Below are 13,764 nucleotides of genomic sequence, written 5' to 3' on the forward strand. Positions count from 1 at the left end.
TGAACTAACAGAATCCTAACAGAGTTAACTTCCACTAAGGACAATTTTGGTTTTCTAACTACTCCATAAGTGGTTGTTGCTAAAACAACTAAAGAACGAAGGAAACACCATAAACTCTAATTGAGGAATCACAACTTGCTCATACCCTACCATCATTATTGCAGTTGAAACTTTCATTAGCAATCTCTTAAATAAAATAAATGTCGTCAGATTAGTGAAAATTTATATCTTTCCAGCAATATGAATTGGTACAGGATACCATGTTTGCCATAGTTTAACAAGACATTGGTTGAATAACAAATTCTATACTATTGTGTAGACCAGAGGAGAGGTATGAATATGAGGATGTTGGAAATGAAGCATCTGGGTACAATGATTTCCTACGTTTTCTCTTTATTTTGACAGATGCATATATAGTTTCTACGTTTTCTCTTCATTTTGACAGATGCATATACAATTCAAAAACTATGTACATCTTACCTCGGCGTGATTTATCCAAAAAATATAACTATATTGGTTTTTGGCATCACTCTTTTCGGATTTGGATGAGGTTGTGATGTGACACAATAAAAAAACTCGAACGAAATGTGAGTGACATGCTAGGGATAAATTTGATTGCAAGAAAATGGAAGAGGCTAAAAATTATGAAACTTGAAGTGTAATATTAGGTATGGAGAAGAGGATGAAAAGAGAATTGCTTAGAAAGGAAAATGGAGGCAAAACATTGTTGTAGAGTAGTTTTTTATTTTATTATGTTTTAACTTTATAAAATCTAAAAAATAAGGTCATGCAATGAACATTATAGAAATTGCAGAATAAACCTCATTTGGTATAATTGAAGGTCAAATATGTTAAGATGGATAATATAGGGACCAAAACTGGAATAAAGTAATAATTTGAAGACTAAAATCACCATTTCCCCTTCTTTATTCTTTATTTCTTCCTTATCTGCATGTAGAACTTACAAGGTTCGCCTAATGTGTAGTGACTCATCACTCATCGGATTCTCGTTCATGACTTAGTACCTTGTTTGGAACGTTGTTACCCATTGTATCATATTGTATTTGTTACCATTTGCTTGATTGTTATTTAAAAAGCATTATATCGTAATGTTAAATTTCGTCATTACCTAACAATGAAAAATCCCATTTACAACCGATTTGGTGTTATCTTATTGTTACCTAATTTCTCTTTCCAAGTATGTTCTTACTTAAGATTTTTGTGTTGGGGAAAGTTCAAAGGATACAACTAGATGAATTCCGCGATGACACGTATCGATGTGGATGAGTCAGATCCGCATCATGTGAATCACCCCTAGAGGCACTCATGTTGCTCCTAAGGCTTGTTGAAATTTTCAGTTCTGGAGGGCGTGAAATTGAAAAGGCTCTTTACAAATCCCAAAAGTCAACCATTACATCAAGTCTTTGCACCTCCCACGGAGCATTAATGAGCATTATTGTCATCTTTATTGCCCTTCATTGCTGTAGCTTTAATTTGTAATAATAATAATAATAGGGGCACAATTCATGAAACGTGTACCCTTTAGGTCAAGTATAAATAGAGACTCTCAATTTATTGTAAACCCATTTGGAAATACATACAATAAATGCCGTGTTCTTATTTTGCTCTTAGTTCCTAATTGTTCGCTTGTCTGGAGACTTTAGCTCAAAAGCTTCTCCAAGGCATAGGCTATTCTAACTCCTTATTTTTCAATTACATTTCTTTAATGCTAAGTTCTATTGCTATTTATCTCATTATTTTGGTCATATTAATCCACACGTCCTTTACCACGTATACAAATTCAATTGTACCAATTATAGGTAAACAATTTGGAGCTCATCGTGGAGCCTGGATAGTAGTGGTGTCATTGTGACCCTATCTTTTTAAAATAATCCTTTTTGTTGACTTAAGCATATGTATTTTGATGATTGAAAAAAGTAAAATGAACAAAGACAATAAACCAACTCTTCAAAAACAGCTGAAGACATCTTTGGTTAAACCAGATGAAGGCAAATCATGCAGATGAAGTCATAAAACCTAGTCTGGGGATATGTTGTAAGATATATTCTATGGGATCATGAACTGGATAGTTTCAAGAAAAACACCTAAACACAAGAACCAGGTCTGCAAATATGTTCCACCAACACAGAACCAAAGTGTAGTGAATAAATTAGAGACATATACAGACATGTAGTGAATGAGGTAAATGAGATATGCTATTCAGAGTTCATATATGCAGAAGTGAGCAAGTACGGAGGACAGGGGGAAGAAGTTGGTAAGAAAAAAAAGGTTCAGATGCAAGTAGAATGTGAGATTAAGCTTATCCTGAATTAAGCTTAATCTGATGAAGATAGAGTTGATTGAATCAAGATGAAGAACATGCTCACCCCCAAAGATAAGAGAATGGGATAGGAAAAGATGATTCAAAGACTGTTGCAGAATACAGATGGATAAAACAAATTTTTGGATCTGTACCATCTCAGACAAGTAAGGAGATTCAGAGAAGAAAGAACCAGGTGCATGGACTAGGTTTCGCAGTAGGATTTGTGTTTTATGGTAAAGACTTGGCGGTCAAGATTTGTAGGATTCCTTATCATAATCATCAAGATACTTCAGACTCCTACAAAGACAGTGAAGCCGCATGGAAAGGCAAGAATCCTAAGTCAACTAAAACCCTATTACAACTAATGGGCCAAATCATGAAGGGTTTGGATTTTGACGACCTGCTGTGTACTCAATGCTATATATATCCAACTCTTACCAAGAAGAAAGTTTGCACACCTACAAAATAAGGAAATCAGAAGTTAAGCAAAAGCCATCAAAGCTATAATTGAGAGAAGATTTGATTACAGTAGTGCGACCCTGATATTACGAAGAAGATTAAAGAAGTTGTTTTATAGTTCTTGAGTCTAGACTTGTGTAGTAGGTTATATATCGAGTTGTACCTTATCCTCTTTTATAGAAGTAAATACTATTGGTATAAATTGTTAGTCAAATTCAATTTCAAGTTGAGATAACTTGAAGGGTGATTGCTAGTTTAGGGAGATTAGTTGAGGAATAGAGTTTAGTTCCTAGGTTACAAAGTTGTAACTTGTCCTGCAGAGGTGTAGGTCGTGGTTTCTTTCACCTTTGTGAGCTGGGTGATTTTCATGTAAAATTATTGTTATTCTATTTTATTGTTCTTTAATATTCTGCAAACGCTAGCTTGGAACAGGTAAAGTAACGTGTTCTATCCCATAGTCAGAAATCTGACATTGACTAGGATAGAAGTGGGGCGTGCAACACAACACTTTTGAATTCTCTTTCTCTTTAACATCTAGTTTAGGTATGTCGGGAGTCAACAACAACCAAGCTACCAGAAATGAAGCTAAGTACGAATGGATCGGCTCGAATATCCTTCCCTTTCGTGACCCTACAACAGTTGATCTATCGATCCAAAACACGGATGGCACAGCCTCGGGAGGAGGTCGGACCCAATAATCCAAAGGGGATCCAACTCAAATAGATGAAACCCTCGAGAAGGAGATGCAGATCATGAGGGTTCTGCACCACGCAATGAGGGAGGAGATGGAAGAGATGAGGTAAATCATCACAACACTTTCATCTAATCCTAGTGCGGGGACTAGAACTCCTAGAGAAATCCATTAGGCGCCGACAGATGGTAACAACGTGCCCGATGGCGGTCAAACCGAGTTGAGAAATGGGGACGCATCGGGAAGCGAGTCTGCCCCTGGAGACCCCTTCCGAGCGCAGATCTTACAGTTCATAACGGACATCACCAGCAAGATAGATAAGACCATCAAAGAAGCTGAGAAGAATGATAAGGAGTTCCATTGACGGATGAATCAGATTCCGGGGGCTCCACCTGTCATGACCCAAATTAGAGGGCCGCAACGGATACCCGAACCTTACTTGTCGGGCACCACTATAACGTGTATCCATAATCGTACTAACATACATAGGTGGGCCAAGGGGCCATCATGAGACAATCTGAATAGAACATAAGGAATACTCAACATAAAATGACCCCAACATGATATACATAAGATATACGCGCCTACAAGGCCGACTTGGACATCCGTATGTGAAACTATAGGCCGACATGGCCTAACAAAACATCTATATACATGACATCTGTCTACAAGCCTCTAAAGAGTACATAACATAAACATCATAAGGTTGGTACATGGCCCTACCATGCCCATAAACCTATATACATAAGTAGACTGACTCACAAAAGCAACTCCGGAGCAAATGGAGTGCAACAACACCTTCCGCTAAGCTGGAAACCTACTGGGAGTACCGTCAACCTGTCTATCGGGACCTGCAGGCATGAAACACAGTGTCCCCAGGAAAAGGGATGTCAGTACGAATAAAGTACGTAGTATGTAAGGTAGATAACAACATAAAGAAAGACATCAATGTAATAGTGATATTAGAAACTCAACCTTGGATCTGTATTGCCACTGTGGGCCATGATATGCATGAATACAGTATATACACGCATATAACACCATCATCATATAATATATATAAGCGTGCATATAGCGCCATCAAGCCTCTGTGGGAGTCATAATCATCATCATCATATCCACCTGATCAGGGGTGCGTCTATAGCTCGTCGTACCATATATATGTATATATAACGTCATCAAGTCATTATGGGAATCAATATTATAATATATGTATATATATGCATGTGTAAGAGCCATAAAGAGACATCATGAACTTATAAGAGTAAAGTAAGGTCGTTGCACCTTCGACTAATGTTATGGACATGAATACCATCAACATAAACCTCAATAGGCTTCAAGGATCATATATACATGCTTAGAATAAAATTATAAGGAAAGAAACAACATGGACAATCTTAGTTGCTAGGAGTAGATCCATTATGAAATAGCGTATCGTTTGCGTTCGTTTCACTTTAGAACATGTCGAAAGAAAGAAGGAAGTGCCTTAACATACCTCAATATCCTCGTTCCTCAATACTTCCGATGCATTCCACAATACAACTTAATCTACATAAGCACAATGAGGTCTATGGTTAATACTATTACAAGACTTAGTCGAATCTTTACAATAGTAGCTTATCCATATAAATTTGGGCAGTGTCTCTCCTATAACATTGAATTCGTCCAACTCCATATATCACAACAAAAACCAGAACAATATAACAAATATCAACAACAAGGCACAATATATCAATAACAACTCATTAACATCTCACGACGAGCGGGAAGCTCGGATTAAAACCCCTACAACCCATATCATCTGTTATAACCTTTTTAGTTTAACTTAACATCAATCATAATAGGATAATAAGTGTTTTCATTAAAGGATCCAGCCTTATACGATACACAAGTAACAAGAAAATAGCCCATAAACTCATCAAGCTTCAATTTGCAACTATATTCACTAGTTCATGCTTAATCCAACCATTTATCATATCCAACACCAAAATAACCTTAAGCATAAGTAAGAACACATTATAATTACCTCACATAGTATCCACAAGTGCAAACTGTTACACCTCATAAGATTTTCACATTAAGACTCCCCAGGTGTTAGTGGTTTTATTGCGGGCATTGAGGTACCTCCAAAGATATACGAGATTATATGTGCTTATCTTATGGTTATGAGGGGAAAATTTGGTCTAACCTGGAGAAAGAAAATATCTTAGTATATTAGGAGTTTTGGAATGAAATAAAATCCTAAAATGAAATTCGGGAAGATTAGCTTCCAACGCAACAAACCGCGCATTGATCTGACATCAGAGTCAAACGTTCTGAGCGTTTTAAGATGGACCACTAGAGCAAGGATTAAATCTGCGCGAAACGCGCCTGGGGGTGGCGTGAATGCGCAGAGGAATCAGGGAACAACTCAGCGCGAACGCGCCCCAAGGTGGCGCGAACTCGCTGAGCAAATTTTAGGTCGGTGCAGGCTGTCACACCCTAATCCCGCTAGGGTGTGATGGGCACCCGACCCCATATCCGGAGCCGAGCGAACCCACAGACTCTTATTTTACACATAATCTCCTCGGACTCTGAAATTAAATAGTAGTGAAATATATAGTACGCTTTCAAATCTTTCTTTCATCAATGTTTTCGAATCAGACAAAATATGTAATCATATAGAGTTTATCACATAATACAAAATGACATATCGGCTGATGGATCCGCTTACAACACCGACATACTGTACCCACGACTCTGTCTGCAAAGTCTCTAACTTCGAACAAACAACCACAGTACATATACTCTGACTCAGCAACACTGCAGGAGCAAATGGAGTTGCCAATCCAGCTGAAGCATCTTCTAGCAATGTCCTGTACTCATCTGGGTGTACCTGCGTGGCTTGAAACACAACCCCCGAAGAACAGGGGTCAGTACGGAATATGTACTGAGTATGTAAAGCATGGAATACAACAAACAGAATTATAATCGAAAGAAATGGTACAGAAGTAAGTACACTTTCAGAATACCGAAATACTTATTTTTCAGAATGCAAATCGTATATACCGATGCCATATGTCAGAAAAAGTACAGAAAGTAAGTAGGTCATCCAGAGTGCCAAATGTGTATTTTCCAAACACAGATCGCGCGTGCCAACAACGTATGTCATCATATACGTTTACACATAACTGACTCATATGTAACATAATAGTGCCGAGGAACGTACGACCCGATCCACATATATAACATATTAGTGCCGAGGAACGTTCAGCCCGATCCACAAATATATTTGCTGCGGAACGTGCAGCCCGATCCATATACACATATTATATTGCTGTGGCACGTGCAGAAGGTTAGTACAGACATTAAGCACGATATGCAGAATAATAAAACACTTACTGGGAACACGAATCATGCATGCCAAGAACGGTATCCGGCCCCTTACGGGACCCAGGGAAACGTGGCGCCACCCTGCCTTTGGCGCCACACACATTATACTCCAGAAGGTTTGCTCCGTAATCTCCGTCACACATCATAAAATCAGAACATACATATACACATATATGGTTCGGCGAACCATGAACACATCATAATACCGTAACACATCATACTCCGGAATACATATATGGCACCCGACCCTCAAGCAAGGGACCCGGCGAACCATGCGCACGATATATACCGGCCCGGGACTCGGCGAAAGAAGTAATAATACATGCACGAGCAGAGTAGTGGGAAACTAAATGCACATACATGAAGACTCAATGGATAAGTATACTTACCGACCTCTGAAGGCTCAGAAACGAGTTTCGGATCAATCTGAATTAGTATAAGAAAGTTATGAGCATTTGAAGTATAGAACGTTCTATGAATATTTCAAAAGCCATTTTTTGGAAAATCGAAGCAACAACCATGTCAAGTACTTTTCAGATATCGTTATGGACCAAATTAAATATAACTCTTAGAATCATATGTACGTGAAAGCTACGGACAATTTTACCACATAACTTTTACGACCATTTCAAAGCAAACCCAAGATCTTTTACGAAAGTCAGGGACATTAAAACTTACAGATCTATTTTAGTAACACAATTCTTTTTGCTTATCTCGTTGTTCAATCATATAATAAGCTCGATTATATCAGACTTACTTATATCAGAAGTGAATCAGAATCGTAGACAACCTCGGAAACATAACAAATAGAACTTCGGAAATCATAGATACATATCAAAAGGTGAATGCGAATCATAAACAACTCAGAATCACAGAACAGAATAATCCCCAAAATGCATATCATACCTTATTTGGCTCTAGGACATGCAAAAGAAAGAAAGGGTAAGCCTTACATACCTGTGCCACACCTTATTAGCTACGCTTATTTACCCAAGCTTGCTAGTCTACATACAAAAGAATTCACATAATCATTAGATTCATTGTCATTCACTTGCCTTAGACTTTCAAATGAATTCACTTATATTCTACCGAAATTTTGGCAGCATTTCCCCTGTAAACACATCATCCCCGAGAATTCAACTCGGCCAACATACAACAACAAATCCGAGAATTTAACTCGGCCAACTTAGCAACAACAATGCCAACAATTATTCCAACAATTATATTCAATTCATCCACATGCAATCAAGCCAATATGATCGCTCACATATTCAAGTATTAATCCAAAACCATTCGAACGATATTCAAGAATACTTCAAGCAACTCTCACAATACTTTAACGGCCCAACCAACTTACAACATAATCCAAAATCTTCCAACTTCAATAAGGACAACAACAACACATTTTCCTTATTCTAGATTCATGAACTATATCAAAATCCGCGTGTTACAATACCGTTCATACAATTATAAAAATTCATGCTAGTGTCGCATTAACTTCTTCAACAATCCTACAACGATTACAACTTCATTTCGGGCCACCAAACTTTCATTTGCATCGTAGAATCCACATCAACAACAACTAGAATATCAAATGAAATCAATTCACCATAACTTACCAAAACAACCCCTTATTCGGCCACAACAACAACATACATATTTTCATGAATTTCCATCTATTTCTATACATCACAACAACAATCTAAATACTAAGTAAAATTAATCCATTCTTTCTACACAACACAACACATCCACGGCCAAACATAGCATATACACGGCAAACCACTAACACACTAAATTCATGGTTTTCATTCATTTTACATCATGAAATTCACAACGCAACAATCAAATTGCTAAATAAAAAAAAAAAAATCAATTCGTCACACTACACCACACCACTTCCATTCGGCCATAATGCTACATCCATATTTTCATGAACTTCACCCATTTCTAAATACTACAACACTTCACAAATCATCTATAACACATGAAAAGAAGATTAAACACATGCCTTTCTCCACTTGTCTTCTTAACTTGGTTAGGGTTGAGAATTGCAAGAACAAAGGCTTTGCTTGCCCCAACAACTACTTAATGTTGTTTAGGACCTTCCAATTGGTTGAAAACTTAAAAGAAAATAATTTTTTGATCACTTCTCTTGGACCTCAAAAATGGCCAGCCATGGCCGAATATAGTCCCCCCTTTTCTTCATGTTTTCTCCAAGTTTCTAGAGTATGAGAAATGATGAATTAGTCTTGCTCCTCATCTAATATGTACACATGTAATTCATCCATGTGTAGCATGGCCCACACATGGCTTGGATGAATTAAAATTTGCCATGCCATAAGCCATATGGCCAAAATGGTCCATTTAAGAATCTTCTTGAATACTTGTGAAATCCCCATTTCGCCCTTAGCTTTCCACAATATTTCCATACTAATAATGTTCATAAATAATATTCTCAAACAACTTGTACATTAAACTAATTTCAAAAAATGGTCTTGCCCTTAACTTACCACGACTACCCCGAATTATCCGAACGTACAAAACACGGGCTATAACACAGGCGGACCCTGGAATCTTATAAAAGGGGGCTTACCCCCCTATTTTTCATAAAAAGCACCTCAAAAATCTCTCAAATATTCTGGAAATTTCTCCCAACTTCCATACATCAAATTTTAGCCCAAATCAAGTTTAATCTCCGGATTCGGGTTCGGACAGCGTATAGTTGCGATATAAAATCGTATTGCGGCGAGTCTTGGCTTGAAATCACGGTGGAAAGTGAAGATATTGTGGTTCTAGCAGAAGTAATGTAAGAATCTTCCTTTATTGATATTGATTTAATTTTATTTACGGAGATAAAGTTATTAAATAATCATATAACGAGTTGGTTAGTTGAGAACTTTGGAAAACATCGTGTGGGATGTTTTATGGAGCATATTGGTATTGATGTTGGTATTGTTCTTGTTGTTGTTGGTTGTTGGATTGTGATTTCGGGCTAGGCATATAAACTGGGGAGATGCTGCCCGATTTTTGGTAGGATATGAAGTAGTTTAATTTGAAAGGTTAATATAAGTATACGATGATAAGTCTAACGATAGTATGAATTCTCTCGAATGTAAATTTGTAAGCTCGGGAGGATAAGCGTAAGTAGTAGGAGACCAAAAGGTATGTTATGGTTAGTCCCTTTCCTTCTAAAGGCATGATTCCTACGTTACGATTCCATACATGTCTTCCATAACATCCTTGTCCCGAAAAGCAAGAAGTTCCTGGTTCTTAAGGTTTTTATGATGTCAAAGACAAGATGTTTTCTGTGATGACCATGATGACAATAATGACTCCTTTCTTGTGAACTCATACATGTTTTCCATGATGTCCTTATTCCCACGAGTTAGAGATTCATGATTCTTAAAGTTTCTTATGACGCTAAAGATGATTATGTTTCCATGGTGATAATGATGATGATGATCCTATTTCTGGAAGTTTCAAAGTTTATGATTTTAATACTATCATGAGATTATTGAGTACATTTCAGGATGTCATTGATGTTACTCATTGTTGTTGGCCTCACCTTATGTTACTTGTTCCTTCAAGGTGAGATATAGCGATGACGATTATTCCATAATATAAATTGGAGGTTACCGACCTTACGTCACTCCGATAAAGTGGTAACATTTATTTGGGCTCTCATGCATGCTACTTATATGATATATATATATATATATATATATATATATATATATATATATATATATATATATAGGGAAAGGTGAGGCATTATATACGAATAACCACTTGATCAGGTTGTATATTATGACATCGTTCCGGATGCGGGATGCCCGGACGCGGGATATATGGGTATGAATCGGGCTGCACGTTCCGCAGCAATATAATATATATAAATATATATGGATCGGGATGCATGTTCCGCAGTAATATAAAATATTTACGAATCGAGCTGCACGTTCCGCAGTAATATAAAATATTTACGAATCAAGCTGCACGTTCCGCATCACTATTATGTTATATAAGTATGAGAAATGTTTTTATGAAAAGGCTAAGCATGCATGATATTCGCCTTAAGAGGCATTCAGACATACATGTTATCCTTATCTCATGTTATGTTATGTATCTCTTATTATGTGGTTACTATTGCCTTACATACTCAGTACACTGTTCGTACTGACGTCCTTTTTTTTGTGGACGTTGCGCTCATGCCCCCTGGTAGAAAGATAGACGGGTCTGATCCCTGGGAACTCCATCAGTGGCATCTCAGAAGCGCTCCAGTTGTTCCGAAGCTGCAGTCTTTTAGTACTACTCCTTTGTACATATATACGTGGGCATGGCGAAATCTTACCCCGTCTTATGGATTCATGTATTCTACTTAGAGGCTCGTAGACATATGTATGCTGGTTCAATAGCTTATTCAGTTCTTATTACTGTTTAATATAGCTTCTTCAGTTCTTATTACTGTTTAATAGTTCGGTAGTCTCGTTGGCTTATGCTTATGACCACTATTATTGATGGTTGTACCCAGTATGATACTCATGAGCTGTCTATTTGGCCCACTTACAAATGGTTATGGAAAGTTAGAATAGTACCAGGTACACGTCATGGCCTTCCGGCTTGGTCGTGACAAAAACCCTAGCTTCTCTTAGCTCACAACCATCCTCAACATCACAACACAACCATAGAAGTACTAATCTTCCCTTGAGCTAATCTTTGGTGTGGAATTAGGGTGAAAGTGTTTGGTTTTGCATTCGGACCTTCAGAAACCAGTAGAGAGGGTTCTTAGGAGCTTTTGTACAAAGTTTGGTTGAGAAATAATGAAAAATGACCCCTCAAATGTATTTAAAACCAACTAAAGTTAGCCACTGCCTAGGATGTACGACCAACTTGTACGGGCCATACATGGCACCGTACCTCTTGGAATTACGATCTGTTAGTTGCATTGGAGGGAGGACTTTATGAACTTAAATTTAGATAGGTTATACATTCCATAATTCCTTATACACTAGAAGATATACCTCCTAAAATCTTGTCCAGAATTCTGCCTAATTTTTCTCGAATTTCGACAAACTTAATTTCTTTGATTCGCTTGATCCCGAAACCTTTAGATACACGCTTAACGGTTGTTAAAAGTGTTTCTTAACCTTATAGGGGTTCCACGGCCTCTCTGGGCTTACGTTTGTTTACTTATGATGCTAACGACATGAAAATTTATGAGGTGTAACACCACCGGTCATTAAGGGTCCAGACTAAAATAAATACATATAATTGGCATATAAAATCGAGGCCGCACTAGAGCTGATCTCGAAGAGATTCAAAATACCAAACATACCAAAGTATGAGGGGACGAAAGAACCACAAGAGCACATAATGGCGTACACTATGGCTATAAAGGAAAATGATTTAAAGAAAAATTAAATAGAGTAGGTTCTAATCAAGAAGTTCAGCAGGACGCTGACTAAGGGTGCCTTTACTTGGTATTCCCTTCTGCCCGAACACTCAATTGGTTCCTTTGCCATGTTGGCCGATATGTTTATCAAAGCGCATGTGGGGGCCCTGAAGGTGGACACTAGGAAAGCGGATATCTTCATCATCGCTCAAGGAGAGCCGAAGATGCTTTGAGATTTCATCACCTGATTTCAGAAAGAGCGGATGTTGTTGCCAGCAGTCCCAAATGAATGGGCCGTCGAACCTTTTACCAAAGGTCTGAATCCTATAAGTTTGAATGCCTCATGCAAAATCAAGGAGAATCTATTGGAATTCCAAGCCACAACGTTGAAAGATGTGTAAAACAAGTATGAGTCAAAGATCCGAGTGGAGGATGACTTGCTGGGGACTCTAGCTAGAGAAATTCCTCGTAAAATGGATAAGGATGTTGGGCCAGACCTAAATTCATCAAAAACTCAGTTCTAACCTTATGCCCCTTGAGAAAAATCTAGCGGTGACCAAGGGTAGCATTTCCTTGAAAAGCCAAACCTAGATGGGAAATACGATCACTGTAGGAATAATCATGGCTTGCAGAACCGCGACAGAGGTAATTCTCTCGACTCTTCATCAAAGGGTTCGTAGTACCCTAAATTTTTTTAGTACAACTTCAACATCAATGAAGTGTAGATGGTGGTTGTGTTAAGGACTTATCCAGTGGCTCGTCCCTTAAATCCCCTTCGATCTGATCCTAATTCTATAGATCCAACCTTATGGTGTGACTTCCATGGCACGCACGGACATAAGATAGTGGATTGCAGGAATCTCTAGGAGGAGGTAGCAAGCTTGTTTAATAGAGGACATCTGTGGGAGTTCTTTAGCGAGAAGGCCAAGAATAACTAAGAAAGGATTGGGCCAGTAGGAGGGAAGGTCGCTCCAAACGCTCCTCCGCGCCTTATAAATATAATTTTTGGAGGATCAATGATTTCTTGTACATCCTTCACGGTGGCCAAGAATAAAAAGACATCAGTAGCATGGGAGAAAAGGTTTTGAGAACTCCCTGATGAAGACACTATCACTTTCATTGACGAAGATGTAATCGGCGTCACCTTGCCACACAATGAGGCCCTCGTAATCAATGTATCTATTGACTATTTTCAAGTGAAGCGTATGTTGATAGATCCGGACAGATTAGCCAACATCATTAGCTAGAAAGTGATGCAAGAAATGGAAATGATGGAAAAGATTATACCGGCCTCAAGGGTGCTCGCGGGATTTAACATGGCAAGTGAGACTACAAAGGGCGAGATCGATTTACCTGTAGAGGTTGGAGGAGTCATAAAAGAGACCATTTTTTATGTGATAGATGGTGACATACAATATAATTCAATATTTGGTAGACCGTAGTTTCACGACATAGAAGCGGTGTCCTAGACTTTGCACTTATTGGTAAAATTCCATACCCTAGAAGAAATCAAGCAGATCCAAA

Source organism: Lycium barbarum, chromosome 7, assembly GCF_019175385.1.
Source record: "Lycium barbarum isolate Lr01 chromosome 7, ASM1917538v2, whole genome shotgun sequence".
Classification (NCBI taxonomy): Eukaryota; Viridiplantae; Streptophyta; class Magnoliopsida; order Solanales; family Solanaceae; genus Lycium; species Lycium barbarum.